Source organism: Physella acuta, unplaced genomic scaffold (genome assembly GCF_028476545.2).
Source record: "Physella acuta isolate Inbredline_101_S28 unplaced genomic scaffold, ASM2847654v3 ptg000150l, whole genome shotgun sequence".
Classification (NCBI taxonomy): Eukaryota; Metazoa; Mollusca; class Gastropoda; family Physidae; genus Physella; species Physella acuta.
Window position 1 is genome coordinate 352,922 of NW_026731669.1, and position 20,901 is coordinate 373,822.

Consider the following 20,901-nt stretch of genomic DNA (forward strand, 5'->3'; position numbering starts at 1 on the left):
TACAACAACATGTCATTTGTGTGAGGTCCATTAGTCTGTTTTGAAAATCTCTGGTACAACATATGTTTTCCATAATGCCTCCTATACGAGAGTCGATCAAAAGAATATGAAACATTAAACCTTTGTATGTGTAATGGTTTCTTGCGTTATCTTTATTTTTAAGTTTTTTTTTTTATTTATGTCATTAGTTTTAAATACATTTCCTTTTTACTTTCTCGTATATACGAAGTATAGAGAAAGTCATGTAATCGTGCAAAAAAATCGAGATTTTTACAAATCTCGACGTTTTACACCTCACTGATATGGAAAAACATAATTTTGCACTCTTCTCCGTATGTCTGTGTGTCTGTCTGTGTGTCTGTGTGTGTGTGTAAACACGATAACTTGAGTACCGTTACAGCTAGGGTGAGTAAATTTCATATATAAGTATTTTATTAAAATAGTAGATCAGTTTGAGCTTTTGAGCGATTTCCGATAACCGGAAGTGGTACTTTTTCTACTTTTCAAAAGCCTATAACTTACTTAAGTACTATTTCAGATAGATAAATGAAATTTCATATGTAAGGAAAAGATCTAATCCTCTACATTCTGTCAAATTTTGAGTAATTTTCGTTTGACCGGAAGTACTAATTTACGCTTTTTTTTTCTCAAAAAAACGAATGTAAATTTATAAAGTACTAATATTATTGCGCACTATTATGCACATTTCATTTGGCGTTCACCTGGTGTGCAAATCTTTTTTCTACGAGATTTTATTCTATTTTAAAAACTTTAAGTATTTAAAATGGAGTTCCCATCCCCTGTTGTTTTATGGTCCTAGTACCTTTGACCACAGGTGCTTTGACCATAGGGGGTTTGACCACAGCGGGGCTTTGACCATAGCGGTGCTTTGACCATAGCGGGTTTGTTCATAGGGGGGTTTGACCATAGGGGGTTTGACCACAGGTGTTTTCTAAGCAGAGGGTCTTTGATCACAGGTGGTCTATCAACGGGTGTTTGATCACAAGTGAAAAATACAATACGTCTAACGACAATATTTGCGACATGAAAATTTACGTCGTGGAAATAAGAAATTTAATCGTATTTGAAAAAAAATTCATAAAAAAACGTTTTAATAACAAGCTTTTATGTAATAATGCACTAAAAAGTAGAAAATAAATTATAAACTACTGTTTAAATAACTGCAAAGGAAAGCGTGTTCTCTTCCTAATATTAGACACTACTATTTAAATTACTATAAAGAAAAGCGTGGGTCACTTTAGTATCTATTGGATACCTTTACTAATATTTAGGAAGAGACCCATGCTCAAGCTCGAATCCGAGTTCAAATCAGTCGAACGTCTCTGATTGGTACCTAACCAACGTTAGGGAAACGAAAGCAGCTGGGCATAGTGCTGAACACACTATCCCTTTATATGTGTCTTTGATATGAACGGGATAATCTGAGGAAACAGTTATAAGTGTACAGACGTTCTACAGATGTAAGTCTCAACAATCAAACCGTTCTCCCACGCTGCAGATTCAAGACTTAAGAATCTCATACAAAACCAAGACTACAACGTTCATTTTCTCTATATTGATATATACATACATACATACATATATATATATATATATATATATATATATATATATATATATATATATATATATATATAATCTGTAGAAACCTTGAAACTGTATAAATTTAAAGCTGTTCTAGCCAAAAAAGTAATATCCAAAGCAGAGAAATAATAAACGAAAAAAAAAACTGGTAGCTAGATACATATGTAGACAGACATCCCAAAAACGGCTGACACTTAGAAGCAAAAACTAGGGACAGACAACACGAAGATTTCAGTTAAATAAAACAACAAAAATATCCAATATAGCTTCAGACATATGTGTGTGTATCTCTTACCGGCAACAATGGCAGCAAAGATTAATCCATAAAAAGCAAAGTAATTTTCTTGATTAAAATACGTCATACTACAATAACATTGATATAATAACACCTAATAATACACTTATACAATTGCTGAAATATGTGTTGCCTTAAATTTTAATTTTTTAAAGGCTCTTTGAGAATAGACATGAGCAAAGTTTTGTAAACATTGATGATTACGCACATTTATCTAGCCGTATAGGGGTCGGTAGTTCGCATCTAACAACGATAGAAATGGGAGGGCACTCCCTCAATGATGTTAACCACACCTCGCAACTACAGGTACCTAACTCTAGTTTATATGTTTAGTACGGTTACACCAAGATTTAGTGACGGAATGACCTAGCGGTAGAGAGCTATTGCTAACATGTAAGATTACCTAACTCACGTTATGGAAAGCAGTAGCGTATCGAGGGGGGGGCGGGGGAGGGACATATGTCCCCGGGCGCCGACCTTGGGGGGGGGGCGCCAAATTGAAAGTTTGAAGGGGGTGCAAATGAAAAGTTCGAGGGGGGGGGGGGCAAATCGAAAGTTTGAGGGGGGTGTGCAAATGAAAAGTTCGAGGGGGGGGTGCAAATCGAAGATTTGCTCTCGAGGGGGCGCCAACTTGGAAGTATGTCCCCGGGCGCCGGGAAGGGTAGCTACGCCTCTGATGGAAAGTAAAGGCGGCTGGGCATAGTGCTGACCACACTATCCCTTCATACGTCGAGGTCAAAGAAACACGTGAGTCTACTTTACCTGACCCTTAGACCTTGAGATTTGTAAGGGGAGATTTATTTACACTGAGATTTAAGACTTGTATTGATACACAGTTTATAAAATGATACTTTGTTAGGACTAGGCCGGCCAGCTTAAGGATCAATAAAGCTCTTAAGATTTAACGTTAACCAGGTGTTGTGTTTTATTGAACGACCTGGTGGGCCAGTTGAAAGGGTGTATAGGGGAGCTATGGATGTCCCAGCCTATGAGAACAACGCTGAAATATTACTTTGTGTCGGGAAGCCTAATAGTATTTTCTCTAGGTAAAAAAAGTGGCTATTTTTACCACAAAAGTAAACAAATGACTCTGTACACTGTACTTTAAAGACGGTTTTTCATAAATAAATATGGCTTTTAGGATCATAGCAATGTCTATTTAGATTCAACGTTGGTTATTCCGAATATATCAAGTAAAATTGGGAAATCAATGAATTGTTCGATTTATAAAGAAAAGTACTCCCGACCATTCCGTTTAGAGATAAAAATGTATTGGATTTCATACAAAAGGTTTAAGTCTAAGTTCTTGTTGAGTTGATAGGTTGTCATTGGAAACATTGTAGCTGCATTGCATTATTGAATGAATTTGTCCGCTTCGTCACAGTAGATGTATGTTACTTCGTTGTTTGAGTCTTGTTAATAATACAATTCATTGTGGGCTGTGTCAATTTCTGGTTGCCAACTTTAAGGGTGTGTTTTTAGAATTTTGTTTCTTGTAAAGAAGCAGTCTGGAACCTCACAATATAAACACTAATAGGTAAGTGCTCTTTGGTGTTATGTTTCGGAATGTTCCAACATGTTTGTCTTGATTGTAAATCTAACAATTTAGGGCGTCCATGTGCTCTTCGTTAACCAAATGTATTGACAGTGGTCCGAAGAATAAAAGCAAAGCAGATTAGGAAAAGTTTGTGGCGATTCAGGTCTTCACTATGTGATTTGGACGGAGTGGTGGCTTCTAATGTCATTGAACTTTGCTGGTGATGTATTTTTTTCTTGTTAGGTTAAGGTGATATGGTGTGTTGTGGCTTTTTACTTGCTGTGTAAACGGTAATACTTCGGTTGTTGGTGTGGTGGATACTAATGATGAATATTTTTTTTTGGCAGAGCTTGTATTAGAGTCTCTTGCATAAAGAAGGAAGCACCCAGCTCAGGGTTTCTTCTATTCGGGTTATGTCGCCATTTGTGAAACTTAGAGTGTATTGTCCGTTGGTCTTAGTAGAATTCTGTCGCTTGTAGATCTCAATCATTAGAGCTGATAGCCATGCGTAAACACAATAGTAGTTAAAGTATAGAAATTATATTTATTACCCCTTTTTTAGTATCCTTTTTTGTTATATTTAAATTCATTCACATCTGTTAAATCCTTCGGTTTCACTTGATGCCTTAAATTAAGTAAACGATTTCAATGCTAATGTCATCATCACTTGCTTCAGAGACTTCGAAATATGAAGGGTAAGTGTAGTCAACACTATGCCGAGCCGCCTTTGTTTCCCTAACGTAAGTTAGTTACCCATCACTAATTATAAGATTGTATATTTATAAAAATGTGGTATATAAAATAATTATAGATTGAATTTTTTAAAAAAATGTAATAAATAATGTTAATATTTCAAAAATAAACTTATTACATTAAAGTTATAAAATTGTAAATATTATTCTATAAGAACGTTGTCTGTGTTTAGATAAATCACTTTTTACTTTAAGTTTGTGTCTATTGTTATGTAGAGGGGGTGGAAGCAAGAGATGTAACTGAAATAGTAATATAAACAGAAAGTGATATTTCAACGCTAATGGTAGACAAAGGTACAGCCGCCTTTACTCTCCCTAACGTGGGTTAGGTACCAATCAGAGCTGGGTGGCCTCAGGGACGGTCTATAGACTTGAACCCGGTTTCGAACTCAAGACTTACGGGTTAGCAGTCCAGAAGTACATGTGTAAAGATTGTAAATTGCACCCGTTGTTTCAATACTAGTATTGATAACAATAAAAGAAAAAAAATTGTGTTGAAGAGAGACAACATTTTAAATAATTTTTCTAATCATACTGATTCATCAACTGATCACTAATGTATTAAAATGGAGTATGTAAATTTCGCGTTGTGCTTCAATCTTCAACGTTTATTTGATTTAATTTTTTTTTAAATAATAAGACGTATTTTTTAAGCCATCATTATTACTTAGATTATTATGAAGTAAAAATGTTTCTAAATTTCATTACTTTGCTTATTTTGAGAAAAATAATATATTTTATTATTGTGAAATGAAAAAAAATTATTTCTTTGACACATATGAAATATTTGTGTTATTCTTTTTAATTTATGAAACCTAGTAAGTTATTTGTTAAAATTATTTGACAATTGTAGCTTGAATTTCTTTTTCTTCTTTAATCTTAAAAGGAATACAATTATTCTGATAAATGACGTTTGTTTTCCAAATAGACAACGTTTCTTTTTAAAATTGTATGCATAGAAGTTATTTTTAAGCAGGTAAACGTTTCAAAGACTGCCGCCTTGGAAAACCATATCAGCTAAGTCAGTAACCGAAGACGAACCATCACCAATTCACACATATCGCTGATGATATAGATGCCATTGCAACCGTGAAGACATGGAGTAGACATTGATAATGACCAACATCCTGAATGGTATGGCTTCTGATTTGTAAATGGCAATGTTGTAAGGCTCTGTGCCGAGAGAGAAAATAAGGGGAAAGCAAAGACGAATATTTATATATGACACAAAGGAACAGACTAGTGTTCTCACAGAAAGAAAATGAGCGTCAGACGACTGAAGTGGATGGCGGAGAGTTTATGTGTCCACTGTGGTGCCCCCAGCAACCATAATAAGGGCAAAGTGAAGATGATGATGATGATTTGATAATGACATATCGCCTAATTATCGCAAATAAATATACAAAAAAAAATTTTCTTTTCGATTTTTATTAGATGAATTAATTAACAAAATTATCCATTAGTTGTTTCTTTTGACAAGGACTCCTGGGTCATCCAAAAATGACGTCATGCGTTGCCATTCCCTGGTCTCATACACCTAAATGTTGTTCCACATGGTTTGGTCCTATTACACAGAAAAAAATAAAAAATTGTTAAAAACATCTAGAAATGGTATATATGTCTATCTAAATATATATATATATATCTATCTCTCTCTCTCTCTCTCTCTCTCTCTCTATATATATATATATATATATATATATAAATATATATAAATATATATATATAAATGTATATAAATATATATATATATATATATATATATATATATATATATATATATATATATATTTATATATATATGTATACATATATATATATATATATATATATATATATATATATATATATATATATATATATATATATATATATATATATAATATATATATATATATATATATATGTATATATATATATATATATATATATATATATATATATATATATATATATATATATATATATATATATTTATTTATTTATTTATTTATTTATTTATTTATTTACTTATTTATTTATTTATATAAAAAACCTTAGAATCATTAGATTTGTCCACATGTTTGTGAAAAAGTAATTAAAGAGTATGTCATTTGGTCTACGAACAGTGGAGGTAGCTTTTTAATGTAATAATTTTAAAATATTTTGTTTACTATTTCTAAGAAAAACAAAAATAAAAAATTATAGCATTTTTTAAATAGATTTTTTATTATAAATTAAGTTTTGTGTTGTAATTGCGAAAGAAATGTAATAAAATATTTGATTTATACTATTAAGAAAGCCCTCGCATTTCTAATAACATTGCGAGTAATAAATATGCGAATATTCAATCATTGTTTGAATGACATGAAAGCACTCCAATGTTTAAATTTAGGCCCTATGCATTTAATATAACAGCTACTCACCTATGTATTAATCATTCAATGTCTCATTTTTTTTGAAAACCTATGCGAACCTAGGCAGTATGCCTAGTATATATATATATACTTTGCAATGGTCATGAGAAATGCCCAGTTGCATTATTAACAATTTTTTATATTCACAGTGACGCTCTCTAACACATACTTTGGACAAATAGGTGTATTCAAATATTACACGAACCATAAAACACAAACACCCGAACTCAAACATAAATACATTGTTTATCTGTATCTTTACACACATGTGTACTAAAATGCAATTTTTTTACGCGGCATGCTTTAATTGACGATTTTCACGGACCCCCTATCCCCAGTAGGATAGTGACGTCATTTAAGGACAAATTTTTACCTGCACACATAAATGTCCCAACAGCATGGTTTAGTGGGAAAACATTTTTTAAAGTATCGGGCGCACCTATAAAAAAAACATTTTATTTACTAAGACAACTTATTATAGTTATCTATAATAAAAAGCTGGTTGACATGTTATAGTTCTTCCTTCCATCCGTTATTCCTGCATCGCTAAAGATTCTAGAACCATAAAAGTAAACATTAACACATGCCGCGATTTTACGTAACTCATTTTCTAATTATAAGTAGGCCTATTGGAGTAGGGTTTGTTTATATAACGACTTTCATTTTTTAGTTGTCGTCAAATGTTTACTCTTTTGCATACCTAAGCTAAAGAACGTGAAGAAATATTAAATACATGCACATTGCTAAAACATATTAAACTGATCAATGTAAAACAATACATTTGCTTATATGCCTAGAAAAAATGAATTGAATTTACATGTACCTATGTGGGGATAGGACAAAACTAATCACAAACACAACCGAAAAAATAAACACAACACAAACTCAAAACTAAAACAAGCACATACAAACACAATGCAAACACAAACGCAAAAAAAAAACACAAAGTAATGGACAAACACAAACGCTAACGCAGACTCAACACGCAAACACAACGACAAACAAACAAAAAAGAATCGCAAACACAACGCAAAACCAAACTTAAACACAAAAGAAAACACAGTCGCCCACACAAACGTAAACACAAATGCAAACACTAATGCAAACGCAAACGGAAACAAAAAAACGCAAACATAAACCCTATCACAGCCCTAAAAACAAACAATAACGCATCACATAAACACAAACTTTAATGCAAACATAAAAGCATAGTGCTCACAGTGTAGCCCTGGGCGTCGAATAGCACCCTGCCGGGGATCTGGTTGAAGCGCCGGATTCTATTTAGTAGACGACTATAATACCCCTAGCCTGTCCGCAAACCGAAAGATAGAAGTAAACAGTGGACATTTAGGAGCAGCGTGTAAACTGTTATTGATTAAAAATAATAATCAGTGTATATAGGAATATTTTAAAGGCAGTTTAAATATCCGTGTTTTACCAACCTCATTGCACTTTATTCAATCCACGCTAATTATTGTATTTCAACAATAATGCCCTAATTGACGTCAGCGCAATATGCATTCACATTTTTTTACTTAAATATCAATATTTGGCGTGAGTTTAAAAAAATTCAATTACCTCCCCTGTCATAAGTATTATATATTTTATTAAACATTTGAATTGATTACTTTTATTCGACCATAGGTATATAAGCAAAATATTATTTGATATTGATCCTTTTAATATGTTTTAAATGTGAGTGTATTTAATATTTTATTTAAGTTCGTTTCTTGACTAATGCAATAAAGAATAAAAGCTGCAGACATGAAAAAAATGTAATTCGTTATGTAAATATACCCTACTTAAGTAATTGTATAAGAATGCGATGAAAGCAAAGTCAAGGCATATGTTGATGTTTTCTTTTAAGGTTCTGGTTCTATAGCGATGACGGAATGATGGAATGACGGAAGGAAGGACTGACACACTACCACTAGCCTTGTATAATAGTATATTATGACTATGATTACGATTAAGCTAATCACGGTTTTTGTTTAGTGCTACCGTCACCAGCATGGAATGCGGGCGCTCTGCTAGTATGCACTTTACGAGCCGACTCGCGGCGTAACATTCGCCGCTATTTAGTTGTTATATATTCTACATTTCAGTAATTCATTATTTGCGAATGCTGCCACTGAAATTTTTTGCTTTAAAACACTATCAGTAGCCCGTTAGGGACGATAACCCCCTCCTCCATTCACCCGACTTCTACCCGGTTCCCCGTGAAAGAAGTCTCCTCTTAGTTACCTCCCTTAAGTTTAAAATAGTTTCAAACTAAGTTATCTGCCCCTAATGGCCGTGACTAATTAGACCCTAATCCACGATTGTAAAAAAAAAAAGGTCAACAGACCGGTGGGGGTGGGGTTGGTAGCGATATGCCTAGAGAGGAAGAGAGGGGGCTGCTAGGCGGCGCTTACGTCTTTTGGTGCCCAGCAAGGTCCCCTTGAAGAGAATTATATATATATATATTGTTGAGCTTACATCTTGTTGGTTTCCCGCATGGTGCTCATGAGAATTATATATGCGAGTTGACCCGCGACGTAGCATACGGCTCTATTTAGTTGTTCTATTTCCCATTTTTCATATTTTGTGAATTCGACGCTAACAATGCTTCGACTAAAAATATTTTGCTTTAAAACACTATCAGTAGCTCGTGAAGAACCCTCACTTTCCATTCCTCTCCCTCCCCCGTGAAAGCAGCCATCCGTGACGACAATTCGCGAACGACATTAAAAAAAAAGATTAAACAGAAGGTGTTATTACCTCACCTTAGTTTCACATATTTTAAAAACTAAATTATCTGCCCCTAATAGCCGTCACTAATTCGACCCAATAGTAAACAGCTCACCAGACTGACAGGGGTGGGCTTGGTAGCGATATGGTCTGTTTAGCTTACGTCTTGATGGTGTTTCGCATGGTCGCCATGAAGACAATTATATAGACAGATTGCTACGTTATAATGAAGATACACTTGTAATTCTGGTTTAGGTAAGGTTTAAGATGTTAAATGCATGTATAAATTGAGTCATCATTCCCGTTCGAGCCCAAGACACATGGGGCAGATGAAGTAGGGCTCATCTGCATCAGAGACCTCAGCATATGAAGCGATAACTGGCGGTCACAACATTACATATAATTTCTAAGAGTCGACTACACTAAAATGCTATCAAAAGGTCATGCAATATTATTCGAATTGATGTGAAAGCTTAGAGGTTCTCAATACATCTTTATATGCATCTTTAATATTATATTTTTATTGGTAATATACTCTAAAAGCAACTGTTATTCCTAGGATAAACGGATTTTTAAAATTAATAGAGATTATGTATAAAATTAGCTGTGTTCCGCTTGTTTACTTGATGGGCCTTGTACTTTTGCTCAATACCACTATTACCAAAACATTTTAAAATTTACCATAACATTTGCTGGTTCTAATCTTAACTCTAAACAACCAGGTATTATAAAGAAACTAAAATATGTGGATAACAAAAACATACCATCTTTTGCCAAAGGTTTCTGTTAAGTTACATTCCACGAAAGAAACTGTGCATAACAGCAGCAACAGTAAGATCAAATTGCTCATCATGAGTTAGGCCACGATGTGTCTATCTATTTAATGAGAAAGTTTGTTCATAATAAAAGCAACACGTTTGTTTTTTAAATTCATAAAAAGCGTTTTAATAACAATATTTTATTTAATAATGCATTTTAAAAAAATAAAATATCTTCTTGAAATATATAATAATCCACTATCTTTTAAATTAACATAAACAAATGCGTTGGTCACTATAATTTCGAATTGATACCTTTACTTATATTTAGGAAGGGACCCACACTTTTATTTATATGATTTTAAATATTATTGTATCATTATATATTTCATGAATTACATTTTTTCTCTACTTTTTAGTGCATTATAACATATTAGTGACAAAGCAAAGAAAAGTTATATTGCTAAAAATCAGACACATTCAAAATAACATAGGCTACCATTACTTTTTTAGAAAAACAAAATTTAAATAAATTATTAGTCAGCACTGCATCGTATTAAAAACACACACACACAGATTAAGACACATAAATGATTCCGTAAAAAATCCCGGCTGTTCATTGGTATTTGTGTTATCTTTTAAAGTAGTTTGTATTACTTTTGGCAGAGAAAACTATTTACATTTTATAGCGTACGCCTTGATAAGTAGATGTAAGTCAAATTTGCTTAAAATAGGTAATTTCTTCATATTCTAAAATTAGAAGATCACGCCATTAGTTTTGTGCACTTTCCGTTTTTTAACCCCGTGAAATTTGAATTCATTTTTTTCTGCGTTCTTATCAGAATAATAAACACTTTTGCGGTAGCATAATTAAAATGCTTTTATTTTTATTTTCTTTCTTTAAATAAAATATAGTTTGTACATTTAAAGCACCCAGCATATTATTTTCAACAAAATACCATATCAAGTTCTCTATATATTGATGAAGAGTCAGATTTGATATCCTGTGAAAATATTTTGCGGACAGAGAGAGAGAGAGAGAGAGAAGTGCGCGAATGGGCTTATATATATTAGGACTAGCCGTTGGTACCCGTTACACGTGAATTATCGGTCTATATATTTTTAATGGTATACATTTTTTGGAAAAATATTTTATAAAATAGTTATTGTTCAAAAAGCAATGTTCTTTACTAAAAGGTTTTAGGATATTAGTGACAAAGCAAAGAGATAACTAAATAGCTATAAGCCCGACACATTTAAAATAACACAGGCTACTAATACCTATTAGAAAAAAATAAGACCAAATTATATACATAATTTATCAACACAACACCGTATTAAATGCACGCATTGATTAAAAGGCTTAAATAACTCAGTTAAAAAACCGGCTTTTCAATAGTATTTATGTTGCTTTTTAAAGAAATTTTATAAGTTTTGGCCGAGGAAATTGTATAAAATTCATAAATTACGTCTCGATAAATAAAACTATAGATCTAAATTAAATTTTAATGAAATAGTTCACTTCTTTATATTCTAAAATTGGATGATGACGCCATTGGTTTTGTGTACTTTATTTCAATTGTATGACATGTGACGTCAGCGATTTCTGCGTTCTTGTCCCAATTATAAACACTTTTCCGGTTGCATAATTAAAAGTGTGTTTCTACATTCGAATATGTCTTTATTTTTATTTTCTTTCTTTAAATAAAATTGTGTTTATACATTTAAAACATCTTCCATATTATTTTCAACAAAAGTCCGTATCAAGTTCTCCATATATCGCTGAAGATTGTGATATCCTGCGTAAATAGTTTGCGGACACAGAGAGAGAGAGAGAGAGAGAGAGAGAGAGAGAGAGAGAGAGAGTGAAAGAGAAGTGCGCACATGGGCGTTTATATATTAGAATAGAGAAAGTATTGTAATCGTGCACAAAAAACACGTGTAATTTTTACAGTTTTCCTGTTTTTACTTCTTAGGGCTTCATCATATACGGAGTGTAGGGGACTTATTTTCATCGGACAAACGTTCTAAATAAAGATTTATTAAAATGTCGGTGGTTCACACGTAATCAAGTTCGGAAAAACTGGACTTTGCAATTCTGTCAGTGTGTGTATGGGGGAATGTCTGTAAAAAAAGCGTGAATGGGTTTATTTGAATAGGTTACAGCTAGGTTATTTAACTTTTATATAAGTATTATTATATCAAACTTGCAGTTCTGTATTAACTTTTGAGCGATTTCCGATAGCCGGAAGTGGGACTTATTGTACTTTTAGTTTTTCAAAAGCCTATAACTTGAGAACGGTTTCAGAAAAATAAAATCTTATAAATAAAATCTTATATAAAAGTAAAAGACCACTTTTTCTGCTTCCCGTCAACTTTAGAGTAATTTCCTTTCTACAGGAAGTAGTAATTTACAAAGTTTCCGATTTAACAAAAAAGCATATATATTTATAAAGTACTGATAACATTCCGCACTATCATGCACATATTTTTTGCCATTAACTAGGTGCCCAATTTTCGTTTCTACGAGATTCTATTGTATTTTAAATAGTTTTAGCAATTAAAAAATGATTAAAAATTATTTCTATATCCCGAGTTGCCTTCCCCGTAGTGTTATAAAAGAATATTCGCAATATTAAGGAGGAGAGATCACTCCCGGTTTATTTTCAGCACTTTAACCTTTTTTGTTTACAAAAAAAATTGCATGCCTAAAAACTTTTGCGCACCTAATGAACATGGTAACTCGTGTATAATAAGATGGAATAGTTGGTTACGGCTGCCAAATAATTTAGGCAAAATTTTCATTATTTTAAAAAAAAATTCTTGGCATCCAACTAAGTCAAATTTAATGTTAGATTGCATTGTCTTCATGTCTTGATCAACGTGCCAACTTTTCGCACCCCAGTTTCGATCCATGATGCGTGTCGGTAAACAAACTGTCGACAGGAAGCAAGTTAGACAAGAGCTTGTAGATACGCTTTCTTACCGAAGTATATATTTTTTTAACATTTTGAGCTTAAACTTTCACCGGAAATAAACGTTCTAAAATGGCAAAATATATAGAACTAGCGAATGAGCTAGACATTAAAAAGGAAGACAGGTTGGCATTTGCAAAACAAAAGAAAGCTGAAAACGATACTAGAAAAAAAAAGAAGAGAAGGCTAGAAAAGAAGAAGAAAAGGCTAGAAATAAAGTAGAAAAGGCTAGAAACGAAGAAGAGAAGGCTAAAAAGGAAGTAGATGACAAGGAAATGGCTAAAGGGTTAGAAGATAGAAATTGATAAAAAGAAGCATTTAAAAGCAAGAAAAAAGGAGATGAAAGACTGCTAAAGCAGTAAATGAGAAAATACGGCTTCAAAGAGAAGCAGATAAAGCAAAGCATAAGCTAGAAATAGAGTTAAATAGATCTGAAATTACAACAGGCAGTGTTAGTGTTTACTTAAGTTCATCACAGAGCGGCAGTCTAGGTGTTAAGCCCCTGGGAGAATGGTAGTCAAGGTGATTCAATAAGTTTATCGGAAAATGGCAGCAATCACCATAAAATAATACTATCGGATGATAGCAAACCAATGATGATGAACAAGTTGGTCAACGAAATAAGCAACACCGGAGATAACGTACCTATAGTAGAACTATTAAGAAAGTTGGAGTCAAACCATAAAGAAGATATACTGGACATTAAGAGTAAATTTAACAGAGAATTGGAGAATTTTTTTTTTTGAATGAATTGGAATTAATAATGAATCACAAGTTAGTCAAGAAATATGAGTCAAAAACTAGAAGGTACCTGTAATTAAAGCACAAACTGAAAGTAGAAGAAGTATATTAAGCTGTGGATACAGTAACAATAATTATATAAAAAAAAATCTAATTGATGATTTACATCGGAAACACAGGTCACTCCCAAGATCACTGCTAGTGTAGATTGGCAGATCAAACAGAAATAGTCATGTACAAGAAACTACATATAATATCAAAATACACCAATAACAATAATTTAAGAAAGAACGTATCTTATTAGGCCAACAGAGACCTAGATGACAGATATCTAATAAAAAAAATATGAGAGGTCAAGGCAATGCCATAATATTTGTATAAAGTTGGTTGATAAACCAAGCAAAAGAACACATAGTGAGAAAATACTAAGCTAGATGACCAAGAAATAATACAGATACCCAAAGAGAAGGAAGATAATGGTCAAGAAAACCTAATAGTAATACAAGTTAAAATAAATCAAGGGAATTATTATAGTAGCAAAGCTAGAAGCCACACCCACAATTTATGGAAGAGATGTCAGACAGGTCATCAATTATACAAAGGTTAAAACAAACATGATTTTATGAATTTATTGTTACACATTATGCCAAGTATAGTATGTTATCTAATATATAAAGCTCAATTCATACAGCATACAGCTACATGTGATAAGTTTGTTTGTCGTGGACATACTTTGATGGATTTAAGTGTTAGATTATAACCGTGCTCATAGTCTAAATTTATAAGTTAAAAAATTACTATTAAAAGGGTTGGGACATAATTTTCATTTTTTTAAACTGATAGTAATAATTTTCGGCATGTTCATTAAACACAACTTTAAAAAAAATATCATCTTTTATAAAAATTCTAATTATGTCTGAAAATTATATTTATATTTAGTCCTTTAGCACTTACTTCCCTTTGATAAATTAGGAAAACACAATTACTTCCCTTTATAAAACATTGCATTAGTGGAAAAGAATTTACATTTTATTACTTTGTTTTGGTGTTGGGAAAAAAATAATTACATAATTAGCGGGGATTGATCACGTGCAAATGTTGTAGGTATTTTACGATTAAGCTCGGAGTATTATAATAGTTCATTAAATTGAAACAGGCGCGTCCGCCGGCGCCCCACCAGGGTTCAATTTGGCGCTCTGGGCTATCCTGTGAGCGGTATGGTGCATAATTTCGCTTTAAACAGTACGATAGAGTATGGATACGAAAGGTTACTATAGTCTTTAAGTGAAGCGAATCCGGGCGTCCTCTGGTGCCCAGACAGGTTGCTATTTGGGGTCCCGGGCCTCCCGTGTTCGGTTTGGCGCCTACGTTCGTTTAAGTGAGTGCAAAAGACTATGAATAAGTTGGGGTACTATAGTCGTTTATTAAGCTGAAACAGGCGATTCCGCTAGACTGTGAGCACTTTGCGTTTATGTTCGCGTTAGTGTTTTCTTTGTGTTTAGGTTGGGTTTGCGTTAGTGGTTGCGTTTTGATTTGGTTCGTTTTTGTTCTTTCTTTTTTCGTTTTCGTTTGTGTTTTTTTCTTTGGGTTTGTGTTTGTGGTTGGTTTTGCGTTTGGATTTGGTTTATTTTCGTTTGCTTTTTCATTTGTGTTTTTTTCTTTGGGTTTGTGTTTCTGGTTGGTTTTGCATTTGGATTTGATTTGTTTTCGTTTGCTTTTTCGTTTTTTTCTTTGTGTTCGTATTGGTGTTTGTGGTTGTGATTGGGTTTGTTGTTAGGTTTTTGTTTTCGTTTGTATTTGTAATTGTGTTAGCGTTATGTTTGCGTTTTATTGTTGAGGTTTTGTTTGGTTGGGGTTTGGGTGGGCAATGCCGGGTTTATGATGATTAATAAACACACAGGTAATGGACTTTAACAGAAAGGTTTTCACAGAAGCCAGAGCAGGGCCTGGCCGGGACGGCTAGTTATGTTATATAATGTTTAATGTACAATATCTATGGTAGGCAAATAAAAGTAAAGGACTATATATACATCACATGATTATAAGCAGGACGTCTAAATCATGACACATGTACAGGTCAGAGCTTGCTAATGGCAGGAATGTTATTGATGTGCCGTGACCTAGATGTAACTTAAATGGGTCAACTAGGGGAGACAACAAGAAAATTAAGCAAGCGTGGTAAGAAAATGCGTTGTGGATAAGGAAGGCTATCCCTGAATATAATAAAAAAATTAATTTATGAGTTTAATTTAATCTTGAGTATTTAAATTATGTGATATAAAAATGCAGATAAGTCGTATAACAAATTAGTTTCTTGATATTCTTACTCAGTTGATGTAATGGGTTTAGTACCAGGGTAACTCCATGATTAAAATGTTTTTTTTCTATTTGGGCATATGTAGGTACCAACAATTAAACATAATGCTTAAACATTTCAATGCTTTTTTCAAACACTGACACATTTAAATTATCGGGTTTATTTCGATATTGATATTGTTTAAGGTTCTGTGTATGAACAAGCTGATTGTGATGTGTGCCACTGTATATTAAAATGTATGAGCATTTTCTACACACTTATTGATCTAAATATATTGTCATAATATTTTGCAATTTTTATAATCTAGAAATTATCTAGTGAGTGATATAATCACCACACATTGTGGTATGTTCTGCTTGTAAACTTGTGACTACAAATGTTTATTCTATATTGAATTTATTTTCACTCTACTTTTTTGTGTCTGGCACATGATCCTGCCCTACTAGCATTGTACTTATAAAATTGTGTTGCAAGGAGTTTTATTTGAAAAGGGGACATGTAACAGACTGTACTTTTGGCATCGTTTATCTATATTGTATTTACCATGAACTTGTACAAAAGGAGAATGCCTGGCCAACGAAGGACTATATGAGCGATTAGTCATGTTTTTCCATGCTTTTGTAAGATCGATCACATACTTTAGGGGAGAGAATGAAGGATATAAAAGGGGAAAAAATGGACACAGAAGAAATAAGAAAAATGCATAAATTTGGACAATGTTTAGAACATGGGTTCTCAAACTGTGGGTCGCGAGCCCCAGGTGGGTCGCAAAGGGCTTTCTGGGGGGTCGCCAACTAGTAGAGTACACACCAGTAATGAAAAAAAAAAATCCCATAAATATTTAGAAAAATATCTAAAATTCGGCTTTACTAACATCACTGGAAATGAAATAGAGAAGAAACAACGTGTATTGTGCAAAGTTGTTCTCAGTCATGAGTCTATGAAACCTTTAATTCTAAAAGGTCATTTTGAGACGAGTCATTATGAACTTACCAAAAAAATGAGAAAGAACACGGTCATATTTTTATCATTCAAGGAGTGCAAGGAAGCTGTGGTAAATTGTTGGATAATAGGATTATCAAAGTCAATAATACAAACTCAAACTCAGTTTCCAAGACAACTTCTCGGCCCATTCATTGTTACAATTGTCAAAAGTAGGTCATGTAGGAAGAAACTGTCCAGATAGAGTTAGTTTTAGAAATTAGTTGGGAAGAAGGTAACAAGTCATATGCTTTGTTTTGTTTACAATAGGCCTGGTCATATGCAGAAAGATTGTAGGGATTTTTAAGCATCAAGGAGGAACAATTGTAGGAATGACCAACATGTTGTATATATAGCTGTGCTGTTTATGTTGATACTTCTCTAGGTTGGCGAGAATCATAACTTGATGTGATGCATGATGTGGAAATACTATATTGTATTATGATAATGTAGGCTGAATTGATTTGTTTTCTAGGTTGATAGAAGTCCTTATGCGCTGTTGATGTTTTTATACGATGTGTTGATAGAACTTTATCCTAATGTTTTATTACAAGAACTGGGGGATCCAGTGGCATGTTCTTTAAGCTACATATAAGTAGTATATTAGGTCCCTTTTGGAGCGAATTCTTGGCGGAGGAGCGGAGGGGGAGGAGCAATGACATATAGCAAAATACTCCTGGTGCTCACTCTGTGTGCTCACTGTCTCTATCTCTCGTTTTTAAATTTGTATCTCTGTCAGTCTGTCTTTCTGTCGGATTCTGTGTCTATATAATTTTCGATCTATCGGTCACCTTTTCAACCCTCTGCTATTGTAATGCTTGTATATAGTAGTCAACACAAATAAATATAAATTTCAATCTAATTCAATCTTGAAGTATTTATCTATATAGGCCTACTACTAAAATTCAAATGTTTGTATATAATTTATTTATTGATTTTTTTTTTCACTTTTTTGTCTGTTTTGTTAGATTAGATTGGAGCACCTGCTCTATGTGTAGAACTGTTAAATACGCATTTGTATAGAATATTTTTTCCTCGAATAATATACACACATGTAAAAACGGTACATAGTTTATTAATATGTTTGTTTGTAGAAATACCCCTTTAATTATAAAAGTTCAGAACAAATATTTTATTAAAAACAAACATGGCGACGTTCATTGACGACCATGGTACCCATTAATAACGCTCATAAAGCTTAATGATCTAGCAAATAGCTTCTAGAATAGGCATATTAGCAATTTTTAAAGTTCCAACACTTTTATCAATTTTAATAGAATACGCTAAATTAAATTAACAGTTCTTCTAATTTGAGTATGCAATCAATGTATCTAGATCTATCTATAAGCTGTCAAAAGAAAAGTATTCAAATTAGGCAGAACCAAAAATAATTAGTAAAAATGAAAAACAAGCACGCAAACACAATAAATAAATGAGTTTTTTATTTAACCATTTTTGTCCTAGAATGTTCTATTTTTAGCTTCACATCTATATATATAATTCTCCTCTTCGAGCCGTTAGAAAACAAGCTGCAAACGCTCTCCCTACCTCCCCACCCCTACATGGTTTTAGTGAGCTGTGTTCACTCTAAATGTTTACAAGCAAAGCCGGGTTTAGTGACGACTATTAGGGGCAGATAATTTAGTTTGAAATGATTTTAAACTTGGGGAGGGGGGTAACTAAGTGGAGTTTACTTTAACGGAGGAGGGGGGGGGGGGTTATCGTCATAACGAGCTACTTATAGTGTTTTAAAGAAATATTTTCAGTGGCAGCGTTGGTACTGCCGAATTCACAGATTATGAATTACTGAGAAGTAAAACAACAACTAAATAGCGGCGTATGATATGCCGCGGGTCGGCTCGTATAATATAATTCGACAAAACAAGGAATTCATCTAGAGTTACCGATAATTAGACTAGAGCAATTTTTCATCTGTTCGTAGATTCTATCTAGATCGAGATTCTAGATATACAATCTAATTTAGGCCAATAAAACAGCGAATAATTTAATTTCTTTACTAAGCTATTTCAGGCCTTAATTATTATATTTAAATCTTTGTATTTTAACAATGGACTCGTCTAAAATAGGATATAAGCTGACTTAAGTAAAATAACCACATATATATTTTGACCAAATGATAACTGCCTAACTGGACAAGACGATAGTGTAATAGACACCATGTAGGTAGTACAGGTACGAAACACATCACGTCAATGTAAAATTTTAAGGTTTGAATTTTCCCTCATTGAAAATACACCGTACGAGATCACAACGCACGCGGTTGGTTCTAATGCGTTTGGACCATTGAGTGCTATGTCAAATATTTTTAGAGCATTATAAACTTTATACCCTTTACTTTAACTTTTTAACTTTCTTACTGCAACTTAATTTTTTCTTTACAAACCGGCTTTACAGTAAACAAAATAAGTGAACTATAGTCCAACTGATTTATTTCTTTACCACATAAAGTGATAATGTGACATACATAGTGCCCAGATTAATTGTTTTTCCCCTAATTTAAAATCAGGTACCCATCAGAACTCGGTGACCCAGATGGCGCCCTATAGAAACAGGTTCGAAACTCAGTTCGATCTGCAGTCAAGCGCGCTACAGTCCGTTCATTCAACCCATACTTAAAAATAAATCAAATACGAAAGAATTTTTTTTATAATAATAAGCTTTTAAGTGTAATTAAATAATGTAGGAAATTTCATCGGCGACAAAATATTTTATTATGAAAGCACACATTTCTTGCTTAATTTGTTTTATTTTCTAGTTTTTAATCATTTGTAAATTATTTTTATTAAATTCCCTTTTGTTTTTTATTTTAGTAATTTTTTTTTTTTATTAAGTTGTAATCAGTAATATAATGTATAATAAGATACACAATTAAATATTTTGCTTTTTCATCAGAGAAGAATGTAAACTTAACTCGTAATTTTTTTGTTATTCTTATTAACCATAAAGCATAATACTCGCAATAGCCTATTTAAAAAAAATAATGATATTTGTTTTCAGGCAAAATTTAATGTCTTTTGCTTTCATAAAATTTAGCTTTATGAATTGCAAACTGTACATTTGAGAGTGTAGCCATCACTACTTGCCCAAAGCATTTGCTAAACATTAGAATCATATATATCCATAATGATACAATATACATTGATTTAATGAAACTCTTAATTAAGGCACATACTCTACATTATTAGCTTACGCATTTGCATCCTATATTGATTTTTGCATCTTATTGTAAAATGTTTCTAACTCATTAATAAAATAAATATAAAATAAAATATAAAATAAAATATAAAATAAAATATAAAATTAATATAAAATAATGTAAAATAAATAATCACCCGTCATTAGTTAGCAATTTAAAACTCACGATAAAACACGAACAGATTACCAACTTACAATTTGCAACGTTGGTTCTGTGTAAATTTTCTGCAATCAATCAACGGTCGCCTCTGAGAATAGCTAGGTGTGGCCAAACGAATGTTTTATAGAATATCACAGACAACCTAGGAGGCTGGGCGTGTTTGATCATCATCCAATAGAAATGTCTCATTAGTCCATTAACGAATAAACCGATCGCCACACTGTAAGACACGTAAACTGTAGGCGTATCATGAGTATCATGGCTGTTATGTATTATTTTGTTTAACCTATCAAAAAAGAATAACTGTATGTTAACTTTACAAGTGTTTGCTATACCATATTCTTAAAGTGGACTATTCAGTGGATGTTATAGGTTGGGGGTATCAATAAATGATGTCACCCTTTTTTTGACGATTTTTACCTCCCCCCACCCCCTCCC

General features: G+C 32.8%; 1 long non-coding RNA gene across 1 annotated transcript; it reads right to left on the reverse strand.

Moving 5' to 3' along the window:
• Positions 1 to 5,599: 5,599 nt before the first annotated feature.
• On the reverse strand, positions 5,600 to 20,600 carry LOC131935606 (uncharacterized). The gene is made up of 4 exons (XR_009385956.1): positions 20,499 to 20,600; positions 10,080 to 10,191; positions 6,959 to 7,024; positions 5,600 to 5,753 (listed from the first exon to the last, which is right to left on the reverse strand). It is a non-coding gene; the product is annotated as an uncharacterized LOC131935606 (long non-coding RNA).
• Positions 20,601 to 20,901: the final 301 nt, after the last annotated feature.